This window comes from Piliocolobus tephrosceles, chromosome 13 (genome assembly GCF_002776525.5).
Source record: "Piliocolobus tephrosceles isolate RC106 chromosome 13, ASM277652v3, whole genome shotgun sequence".
NCBI lineage: Eukaryota > Metazoa > Chordata > Mammalia > Primates > Cercopithecidae > Piliocolobus > Piliocolobus tephrosceles.
The window spans coordinates 75113504-75125654 of NC_045446.1; the positions used below are offsets into that span (position 1 = coordinate 75113504).

General features: G+C 35.0%; 1 protein-coding gene across 3 annotated transcripts in view; it reads right to left on the reverse strand.

Annotated features, from left to right (window-relative positions):
• Positions 1-12151, reverse strand: part of DLG2 (discs large MAGUK scaffold protein 2) — a 2237713-nt gene that overhangs the window by 1521498 nt on the left and 704064 nt on the right. The window lies entirely within an intron of this gene.

The following is a 12151-nucleotide window of genomic DNA, read 5'->3' on the forward strand; positions in this document are numbered from 1 at the left end:
AAAGACAATGGAATGGACATATCTTAACCAATACAAAAAAAAAAAAGGCTTCAGGGAGTGACCATCTCAAAATCCTGTTACTCCTTAATGGTCGGATCAGAGGCTATCTTTTTATGAGATCAGCCCCTGCAGAGTCTTTTTTCTGAATGCTTGCAACATGTATTATTTGTATTGGCCAATTTAGTATCTGATTATACAGTGTCTTGTATTGTTTTCTTATTGCCTTTTGTGTCTAAAAGTCATCTCAACCCCACGTTAAGGATTTCAAAAGTAAAGGACAACAATGAGCTGGAAAATAGTTCCCTTGAGCACATAGTATTGTTACTTATTCTTCGTGAACTGATAGATTGGTGAGGAGCTGGGAAAAAAATTAATGAAAAACCTCAAAAAGCCCCAACACAGCCTGCTAATCCTACCCTGTTCTTTGAACAACCTCCTCCATCCTCTTTTGAAAGGTGATTTCAAACATTCTCTACTCTCCTCAAACCTCACACCTTCCTCTATCCTCATTCCACTTAGCAGATAGTTGCCTTCTACTAAGAAGAAAATAAAAACTAAACAGAGAAAACAAAAGCCAACACACAAGTCCTCAACTTTTATCACAAAATAAAAGAAAAATCAGTGACTGTCCTTCCTTCTTTTGCTCCTCTCAGCATATGTTCCCCTCCCATCAAGAATGGATCTTTCTCTCTTCTTGCTCCTTCTTATGACAATTAAAATTCATGTTCAAGCTTTCCCATCTAAAAACAAATACAAAACAGTAACTACTTCCTCTAATCACAGTTCCATATCAAGCTACTATCCCTCCTCATTCCTTGACACACAACCTTTTTAGGAAAGCCAGCCCCTCACTCTTCATCCATGTCCTCATTTTCCACACTGATTCTGACTCCTTAACACATTGATTTATGTCCCGTCCCCAGCCCCTTAAAATTGGGTATCACAACCAACATGTCACTAATTTAACTTTCACTTCTCTATCTTCATCCTCACCCACCACACTTCTGAGCAGATTCCAAACAGCTGAGCTCCCCCTCTTCTTGAAACACCCTTATCCTTCAGCTTCTGACTTTAAGTTTCCCCGTCATAACCTTTCAGTATACATTTTTTTAATTTTCAGTTCAAGGGGTACATGTTGAGGCTTTTAAAAAGGTAAACTTGTGTCATGGGGATTTCTTGGATAGATTATTTCATCAGCCAGGTATTAAGCCTAATATCCATTAGTTACTTTTCCTGATCCTCTCTCCTCTCACCCTTTACTTTATGGTACATAAAATTGAATGTCTTTGTGTCATTCCCCTCTATGTGTCCATGTTTTCTCATCATTTAGCTCTGACTTGTAAGTGAGAGCATGCAGTATTTGGTTTTCTCTGCCTGTGTTAGTTTCCTAAGGATAATGGCCTCCAGCTCCATCCATGTTCCTGCAAAGTGTCCATTTTTATGACGGCATAGCATTTCATGTACCACATGAAGAAAATGTACCACGTTTCTGCAATGAACATATGCAGGCATGTGTCTTTATAATAAAATGATTTATATTTCTTTGGGTATATAGCCAGTAATGGGATTGCTAGGTTAAATGGTATTTCTGTGTTGAGGTCTTTGAGGAAATGCCACACTGTCTTCCAATAGGGTTGAACTAATTTATTACTTTACTCTCCTAGCAACAGTGTACATGTTCCTTTTTCTCAACAACCTTGCCAGCATATGTTATCTTTTTCACGTTTTAATAATAACTATTCTCACCAGCATGAGATGGTATCTCATTGTGGTTTTGACTTGCATTTCTCTAATAATCAGTCATGTTGAGCTTCTTTTCATGACTGCTGGCTACATACATGTCTTCTTCAGAAAAGTGTCTGTTCATGTCCTTTGCTCACTTTTTAATGGGGCTATTTGCTTTTCTCTTGTAAATTTGTTTAAGTTCCTTATAGATGCTTATTTTTAGACCTTTGTTGAATGAATACTTTGCAAAATTTTTCTCCCATTCTGTAAATTGTCTGTTTACTCTGTTGATGGTTTCTTTTCCTGTGCAGTAGGTCTTTAGTTTAATTAGATCCCATTTGTCAATTTTTGCTTTTGTTGCAATTGCTTTTGGCATCTTCATAATGAAATCTTTGCCTATGCCTATGTCCTGAATGGTACTGCCTAGATTGTCTTCCAGGGTAAAAACCTGGAATAATTATATTATATTATATTATAACATATATTTATAATGTTTATATATTTATATATAATAATATATATATTTATAATATAATAAGAATTATATTATAAAAATAATTTTGGGTTTTACATTGAAGTCTTTAATCCATTTTGAGTTAATTTTTGTATATGGTGTAAGGAACAAGGTTCAGATTCAATTTTCTGCCTATAACTAGCCAGTGATCTCAGCACCATTATTTACTGAATAAGGAATCCTTACCCCATTGCTTGATTTGATTATTTTACATTCCAGATACATGTGTAGAACATGCAGGTTTGTTACATAGGTATACATGTACCATGGTGGGTTTTTGTACCTATTGACCTGTCCTCTAAATTCCCTCTCCTCACCCGCACCACACAACAGGCCCTGGTGTGTGTTGTTCCTGTCCTTGTGTCCACCTGTTCTCATTGTTCAACTCCCCCTTATGAGTGAGATCATGCAGTGTTTGGTTTTCCATTCCTGTGTTAGTTTGCTAGGGATGATGGCTTCCAGCTTCATCCATGTCCCTGCGAACCACATGATCTCATTCCTTTTTTATGGCTACACAGTATTCCATGGTATATATGTACTACATTTTCTTTATCCAGTCTTTGGTGGGCATTTGGATTAGTTCCATGACTTTGCTATTGTAAATAGCACTGCAGTAAACATATGTGTGCATGTGTCTTTATAGTAGAATGATTTATATACCCTTGGGTATATACCCAGTAATGGGATTGCTGGGTCAAATGTTATTTCTGGTTTTAGATCCTTGAGGAATCACCATACTGCCTTCCATAATGCTTGAACTAATTTACATTACCACTATCAGTGTAAAAGCATTCCTATTTCTCCACAGCCTCACCAGCATCTATTGTTTCTTGACTTTTTAATAATTGCTATTCTGACAGGCATGAGGTGATATCTCATTGTGGGTTTGATTTGCATTTCTCTCATTATCAGTGATGTTGAGCTTTTTAAATATATGTTTGTTGGCCACGTAAATGTTTTTGTCAGCTTTGTCGAAGATCAGTAGGTGTGCAGTCTTATTTCTAGGTTCTCTATTCTCTTCCACTGGTCTGTGTGTCTGTTTTGTACCAGTACCATCCTCTTTCGGTTACTGTAGCCCTGTAGCATATTTTTAAGTCAAATAGTGAGATGCGTCTAGCTCTGTTCTTTTTGCTTAGGATGGCCTTGGCTTTTTATACTCTTTTTTGGTTCCATATGAATTTTAAAATAGTTTTTTTCCAGTTCTGTGAAGAATCTAAATGGTAGTTAGTAAGAATAGCATTGAATCCATAAATTGCTTTGGGCAGTACAGCCATTTTAACGATATTAATTTTTCCTATCCATAAGCATAGAATATTTTTCCATTTGTATCATCTCTGATTTTTTTGAGCAGTGGTTTGTAGTTCTCCTTGTACAGATCTTTCACCTCTCTAGTTAGCTGTATTCCTAGGTATTTTATTCTTTTGGTGGCAGTTGTGAATGGGACGAATTCATGATTTGGCTCTCAGCTTGATTGTGGCTGGTGAATAGGAATGCCAGTGATTTTTGCACATTCATTTTATATCCTGAGATTTTGCTCAAGTTGTTTATCCGCTCATAAAGCTTTTGGGCTGAGACTATGGGGTTTTCTAGATATAGGATCATGTCATCTGCAAATAGAAATAATTTCACATCTCTTCCTATCTGGATGCACTTTATTTCTTTCTCTTTCCTCATTGCCCTGGTGAGGACTTCTAGTACTATGTTGAACAAGAGTGGTGAGAAAGGGAATCCTTTCATTGTGCCAGTTTTTACAGGGGGAATGCTTTCAGCTTTTGCCCATTCAGTATGATGTTGGTTGTTGGTTTGTTCTATCTGGCTCTTATTATTTTGAGGTGTGTTCCTTCCACACCTAGTTTATTGAGTTTTTAAAGAATTTTTAACACGAATTGACATTGAATTTTATTGAAACCGTCTTCTGCATCTATTTAGATAATCATGTGGTTTTTGTTTTTATTTCTGTTTATGCAATAAATCACATTTATTGATTTGTATATGTTGAACCAACTTTGCATCCCAGATATAAAGCCTACTTTATTGTGGTAGATAAGCTTTTTGATGTGTTACTGGATTTACTTTGCTAGTATTTTGTTGAGAATATTTGCATCAAGGTTCATCAAGAATGCTGGCCTGAAGTTTTCTTTTTTTTGCTGTTATTTTTGCTATGTTTGGGTATCAGAATTATGCTGGTCTCATAGAATGAGTTAGGGAGGAGTCCCACCTCAATTTTTTGGAGTAGTTTCAGTAGGAGTGGTACCAGCTCTTCTTTGTACATCTTCTTTGTACATCTGTGAATCCATCTGGTCCTGGATTTCTTTTTTTTTGGTGGGGGTGGGGGATAGGCTATTTATTACTGTCTCAATTTCAGACCTCATTATCAGTCTGTTACAATCCTCAGGGAATATTATGAATACCTCTATGCACATAAACTAGAAAATCTAGAAGAAATGAATAAATTCCTGGACACATATGCCCTTCCAAGATTGAACCAGGAAGAAATGGAATCCCTTTTAGTATTTTTACTGGCTCTTCCTGCAGTACCAGACTTTTATATGCCAGAGTTTCTTAAGACTCAGATTTTGTTTCTCTTATTTTTCCATTTTATACCTTTTCCTAGGTTTTCTTGTTAATTCTATTACATCTTATTATCACTTCTATGATGATAACTTCCAAGTCTTTTTTTAACCTACATCCCTTCTCTGAGCTCCAGGTCCATTTATCAAATTGTTTGCCTGTTAGTGGAACTTCGAATTCATTATTTCCAAAACTAAACTGAATTTCTGCCTAAAATTTCGTCTTCCTCCTCTCTTTTTCCTATTTTAAGAAATGGCACTTCATTTATTCAGTTACATAAGTCAGAAATCTAGCAGTCACCTCTGACAATCTCTTTCCCTGTACTTCCAATAGTCAGTAAATTATCAAGTCCTACTAATTTTCTTAGATATTTCTAGAATGTGTAATGTTTTCACCATATTCACAGTAATTACCCATATTCTTGAGTGGTTTGTTGCAGAAGTCACCTAAATGTTTTCCTTACATATATTCTTGACCCCCTCTAATTCACTTTTGACCTAGATCTATGAAAGAGATCTTTTCCAGTCATAAATATGAATCATATCATTCTCTGTTGCTCACAAGTTTGCTAGCTTCTCAGTACTGTTTAAATACAGTCCCAGATATTTAACAGGATCTTCAAGGTTCTGCATGGTTTAGAATCAGGTATCACTTCGTATTCTATGATCCAGCCACATTGAACTTGTTTTGATTCCTCTAAAGGACTATGTCTTCTTCAACACAGGATCCTCCTACCTGCTTTTCCATAGGTCTGGAACAGTGGCTCTCAACCAGGAGTAATCTCCTCCATCCTCTAGAAGACATTTGGCAATGTCTGGACACACTTTTGGTTATTATAACTGGGGAAGAGTGTTATTGGCATCTAATGGGTAGAGATCAGCAACAATGTTGATCCTCCTGCAATGCACAGGAGAGCATATCATGACAGAATTATCCAGCCCAAAACGTCAGTAATGCTAAGATTAGAAAACTCTGATCTAGAAAGATTTCCCTTCTACCTGTATCCCATGTGACCCTGCATCTAGCCAAAACATACTTAAATATCCTGTGTCAGCTTAAGTGGCCTATCTTCAGAGTAAAACCTCCCTCACTCTTGTCTGTAGGTCAGGTCTACCTCCTACATATGCTTATAATATTTTTCTTTACTTTTTCAGCCCTTACTAAAATTTAAAACTAGTTACTTATTCAGTTAATGTTTGGCTTCCATGCCAGATTTTAAGCTCTGTGAGGTTAGGAAACTCATTTAATATAATATCCTTATCATCTGGCTAGATACTCAACATATTTATTAAAAAGTAAATTAATGGATGAATGAATGAAGCTGCTGCCTAGAAAGAAGAATGTTAGGCCTACAATACTGCATAAGTGATCCTAGCTTTGGCATTAACTAGATATATCTCTGAACAAGACCTTTAACCTTTCATTTGGTCTCATTTTAAGTTATATAAACTTTTACTGTAAGGAGTTTTATGAGGATTAAATATTTTGATGAATTCTAAAGTATTTTGCAGTCCTATTAGAAATTATAGGTTAGCATAAAAATTGGTACAAAAACATGGAAGGGAATAACATGAAACAAAAGCCTTTAATACACATATTTTTTCTTAAATATTTCACTTATAAAAATTTATGAAAATATTACTAAGCAAAAATATAGCTATGTGGATTTTATCATTAGTTAAATAAATAAATGAACTGTAATGAATATTTTAAATATAATGTATATTTGATAAGGAAGATACATATGTATAATCTAATACAATTCTATACACATATTTTATACACATGTATACACATGTACACTAGAAAAATATCTAAATATCATAATACTGGCAGTAGTTATCTTAAAATTATAGGATTATGTAAGTTTTAATTGTCTTTTTCTGTTTCAGGACTTTCCTAATTTTTCTTCAATGAGCATGGCTTTTGAGATTTAAAAAAAAAAAAGTAAGAAATGAGTGCAGAAAAGCACTTCTTATGCTGTGAAGGAACTGTAAGGAGTTGCTATGTTATAAAGAATAAGATATAACCCTTACCTTTTAGAGGTTTTCAAATGAATTATAAAAATAAAATACCAGCTGGGCATGGTGGCTCATGCTGGTAATCCCAGCACTTCGGGAGGCCTAAGCAGGTGGACCACTTGAGGTCAGGAGTTTGAGACCAGCCTGGCCAACATGGTAAAACCACATCTGTACTAAAATACAAAAATTAGCCAGGTGTGGTGGCAGGTGCCTGTAATCCCAGCTACTGGTGAGGCTAAGGCAGGAGAATTGCTTGAACCCAGGAATCGGAGTTTGCAGTGAGCCAAGATCACGCCATTGCACTCCAGCCTGGGCAACAGAGCTAAACTTCCTCTCTAAATCAATCAATCAGTCAATCAATCAATACCTATCTAGATAACTGTTAGATAAGAAAAGAAAGTTAAGAATAGTTTCCATCATAATCATTTAATCAGCACTTTCTACATCCCAGGCTTTCCATGCATCAATTTATGAAACCTGTAAAACAACCACATTAGTGAGGTTTTATCATATTCATTTAATAGATGAAGAAACTGAGGCCACTGGTGTTAAACAAACTGCTAAGTCACACCAGACCAAAAACAAACAAAAAAAAAGAGATCATATTCAAACTAAAGTCTCACTGACTTCAAACTCCTGTTCTTTTCAGTATGTACTTATAAAAGATATATAAGTCAATTGCGACTCCAGAAAAGGGGTGGTTACTTGACAGTGAGAGGGCAAAGGAAGCGTATATAGAGGAGTTAACAGTTTAGCTAACTCTGGAGGATGAGTAGGATTTTAATAACTGAAGACGGAGGAGAAGACATGAGGTAAGGCATTTCTTACCAAGGGACACTTGAACAAAAGTGAGAGGTAAATGGATAGTTCATGAAATTTTGGGTGAAGTTGGTAGGCAGATTGGTTTGAAATGAATTAAATACAGGAATTTTGTTTAATCAATAAAGGGAATTGAAATTTGATATGACTTTAGAGATCAACAGAAAGTGGGGTTAGAATTCTAGAAAATCTATAATATTTTGACATACTAGAAATATAAGACTAGTCTTAAGACCACAGCATATAATGGCACATTGCACTGTCTGTGTTTTCAAAAACAGAGAAACTTAGAGGTAGGAGGGGACTTGGAGAGCATTTGAGAAAACTCTGGCCCAGAACAGAGAAATTGTTGTCAAAAGTCATAAAAGTAGACTAGAATGCAAGTCAGCTGAGTCCTCATTCTGCGGTCAGTTCCCAGAAAGGGAACCATGAAACATTGTGTGGCTTTCTTAACAGTTCTGTAAGGTTTGTATTATAATAACTATTTCATACCAGCAGTCACTGGAGCTCAAAGAAATTAAGTAACTTCTACAAAGTTATGGAACCAAAGCTCATCTCACCCAGAACTAATGACCTTCTTAAGAATGGAGATATTGCCTTATTCTGCTATTATGTCCCCAGAGCATCTTCCACGGGGTTCTTAGATACCCAACATAAATCAATAAAAGTCAGCCATTATTCATTACTCTTTATAAGGATCATATATATTGATTTTATGGATAGAGAATACTAGGTGACTAAAGCAGGAAAAATAATTTAGAAAATCATAAATTATCAATTACATATAAATTTTAAACACAGTTTACTTTTGTTAAGAGTTTTACCTTGATTATAGATCACTAGCTGCCGCTAACAAAGTAAACTGTTTAGATTTTGAAAGTCTTATATTTCACACTAAAGAAGTTCAGCCAACAGATCCCTATGGGAAATGTTTCTTGTAAAGCAGTAAAGCATACAGATTTACTTAAATTCTTAAATAATTAGACTTCAGAACCAGAATGCAATTAGAATTAAAATTCATAAATGTGCTGTCTTTTTCCATTGGCAAAATGCATATGGAACAATCGAGAGCTGGCCACATCTGCATATGCTACCTTCCCCAAAGCCAGCAACCATGCTTTCTAATTTTGGCCAGGGGTGTCTAACTGTGAGTACATAAGAAATGAGAGCAATAAGGTTATTAGGGGCAATGCTTCATCTTATATAATAACATTTGATTATGGGAAATTTATCTAAAATATAGATAAATTATAAATATAGATAAATGTAACCCTTTGTGTGTACATGTTTGCATTTCTTGAAGTACTCCCAAAATAAAATTAAGGATATTCAAAATTATAGTTGGATGGAAGCTTTGTAGACAAACAGGCTAAAATTTCCTTTAAGTGTTCAAAAGGAGATAAATTAGAAAGATAAATACATAAGATTAAACAATATGATTATCTCCAAATAATACAAATTTAATGATTACTTATTAGAAATACAAAATTACATTAGAAGTGACCTTATACAATTTTGACTAAGTGTCCTTATAACTCTCCAAAGATATTATAACAAGTATACAACTCAATTTGAGAGCCTGAATATACCAAAAAAAAAAAAAAATGGTCAGATCATTTACAACAACAGATCTTAAAAATAAACAATTATTTTTAATTTTTATGGGTACTTAGCAGTTATATAAATTTATGGGATATGAGATACTTTATAGAGGCATACATTGTGTAATAATCTCATCAGAGTAAATAGGGTATCTATTACCTCAAGGATTTATCATTTCTTTGTGTTATAAACATTCCAATTTTACTCTTTTATTTTGAAATGTCTAATAAATTTCTATTGACTGCAATAATCCCATTGTGTTATCAAATACTAGATCTTATTCATTTTATCTAACTATATTTTTGTACCCATTAACCATCCCATTTCCACCATCACCCATCTCCCACCACTACCCTTCCCAGCCTCTGGTAACCATCCTTGTAATATCTCCATGAGTTCAATTGTTTTCATTTTTAGCTCCCACAAATGAGTAAGAACACGTAAAGTTTGTCTTTCTGTGCTTGGCTTATTCCACTAAACATAATGTCCTCCAGTTCTATCCATGGTGTTTCAAATGACAGTATCTCATTCTTTTTTAGTGACTGAATAGTATTCCATTTTGTATATGTAAAACATTTTATTTATCCATTTCTCTATTGATGAACATTTAAGTTGCTTCCAAATCTTGGCTATTGCGAATAGTGCTACAGTAAACATGGGAATGCAGATATCTCATTGTTATACTGATTTCCCTTCTTTTGGCTATATACCTATCAGTATGTTTGCTGGATCATATGGTAGTTCTGTTTTTAGCTTTCTGAGGAACCTCCAGACTTTTCTTCATAGTGGCTGTACTAACATATATTTCTGCCAACAGTATACAAAGGTTCCCTTTTCTTCACATCCTTGCCAGCATTCATTATTGCCTAGTTTTTGGATAAAAGCCATTTTTACTGGGGTGAGATGATATCACACATTTTAGTTGTGATTTGCATTTTTTTAATGGACTCTTGCTCTGTCTCCCAGGCTGGAATGCAGTTGCACAATCTCAGCTCACTGCAACCCCTGCCTCCTGGATTCAAGCAATTCTCCTGCCTCAGCCTCCTGAGTAGCTGGGACTACAGGCATGTGCCACCATGCCTGGCTAATCTTTTTGTATTTGTAGTAGAGACAGGGTTTCATCATGTTGTCCAGGCTAGTCTTGAACTCCTGACCTCAGGTTATCTGCCTGCCTAGGCCTCCCAAAGTGCTGGGATTACAGGCATGAGCCATGCCCAGCCATGATTTACACTTCTTTGATGAGCAATGATGCTGAGCACCTTTTCAAATACCTGTTTGCCATTTGTGTGTCTTCTTTTGAGAAATGTGTACTTAGATCTTTTGCCCATTTTTCAATTGAATTCTTACATTTCTTTCATATTGAGTTATTTGAGCTCCATACATATTCTGTCTCTTAATCCCTTGTCAGATGGGTAGTTTGCAAACATTTTATTCCATTTTGTGGATTTCCTCTTCAGTTTGTGGATTGTTTCTTTGCTGTGCAGAAGCTTTGTAACTTGATGTGATTCCACTTTTACATTTTTACCTTGGTTACCTGTGCTGTCGAGATATTACTTAAAAAATTTTTGCCCAGACCAATGTCCTAGAGAGTTTCCTCAACGTTTTCTTTGAGTAGTTTCATATTTTCAGGAATTAAGTTGAAGTCTTTCATCCATTTTGATTTGACTTTTGTATATAGTAAGAGATAGGATCTAGTTTCATTCTTCTTTAGATGGATATTCAGTTTTCCCAGGACAATTTATTAAAGAGACTGTCCTTTCCCCAATGTATGTTCTTGGTGCCTTTATCGAGAATGAGTTCACTGTAGATGTATGAATTTATTTCTGGGTTCTCTATTATGTTCCGTTGGTCTATGTATCTGTTTTTACGCCAGTAATATGCTGTTTTGGTTACTATAGTTCTGTAGTATAATTTGAAGTCAGGCAATGTGACTCCTCTAGTTTTGTTCTTTTTGCTCAGAGTTGCTTTAAATACTAGGTATCTTTTGTGGTTTCATATAAAATTTTTAAGATTGTTTTAGCTATTTCTGTAAGAATGTCACCGGTATTTTGATAGGGATTTCACTGAATGTGTTGATTGCTTTGGGTAGTATGGATGAATTAATAGATTAACAATATTGATTCTTCTAATCCATGAACATGCAATATCTTTCCATGTTTTTGTGTCCTCTTCAGTTTCTGTCTTCAGTGTTTTGTAGTTTTCATTGTAGAGATCATTCACTACTTTATTCCTATGTCTATAATTTTATATATAGCTATTATAACAAGGTTACTTCCTTGATTTCTTTTTCCGATTATTCACTGTTGGCATATAGAAATGCTACTGATTTTTACGTGTTGATTTTGTATCCTGCAACTTTAATGAATTTCTTTACAAGTTCTAATAGATTTTTGGTGAAGTCTTTAGGTTTTTTCTGTTGTAAGAGCATATCATCTGCAAACAAGGATAATTTGACCTGTTTCTTTACAGTGTAGATGGTCTTTATTTCTTTCTTTTGTCTGATTGACTCTAACTAGGATTTCCAGTACTATGCTGAATAGCGGGGTTGAAAGTGGGCATCCTTGTCATGTTCCAGATCTTAGAGGAAAGGCTTTCAGTTTTTCCCCACTCAGCATGATACTAGCTGTAGGTCTGTCATACATGTTCTTTATTGCATTGAGGTATGTTCCTTCTATACTCAGGTTTTTGAGGGTTTTTATCATGAAGATAAGTTAAATTTTATCAAATCTTTTTTCAGCATCAATTAAAAGGATCATGTGGTTTTTATCCTTCATTCAATTGATATAATGTATCACACTAATTGATTTGCATATATTGAACCATCCTTGTATCCCTGAGATAAATCCCCCTTGATCACGATGAGTGATCTTTTTAATGTGTTGTTGAATTCAGTTTTCTA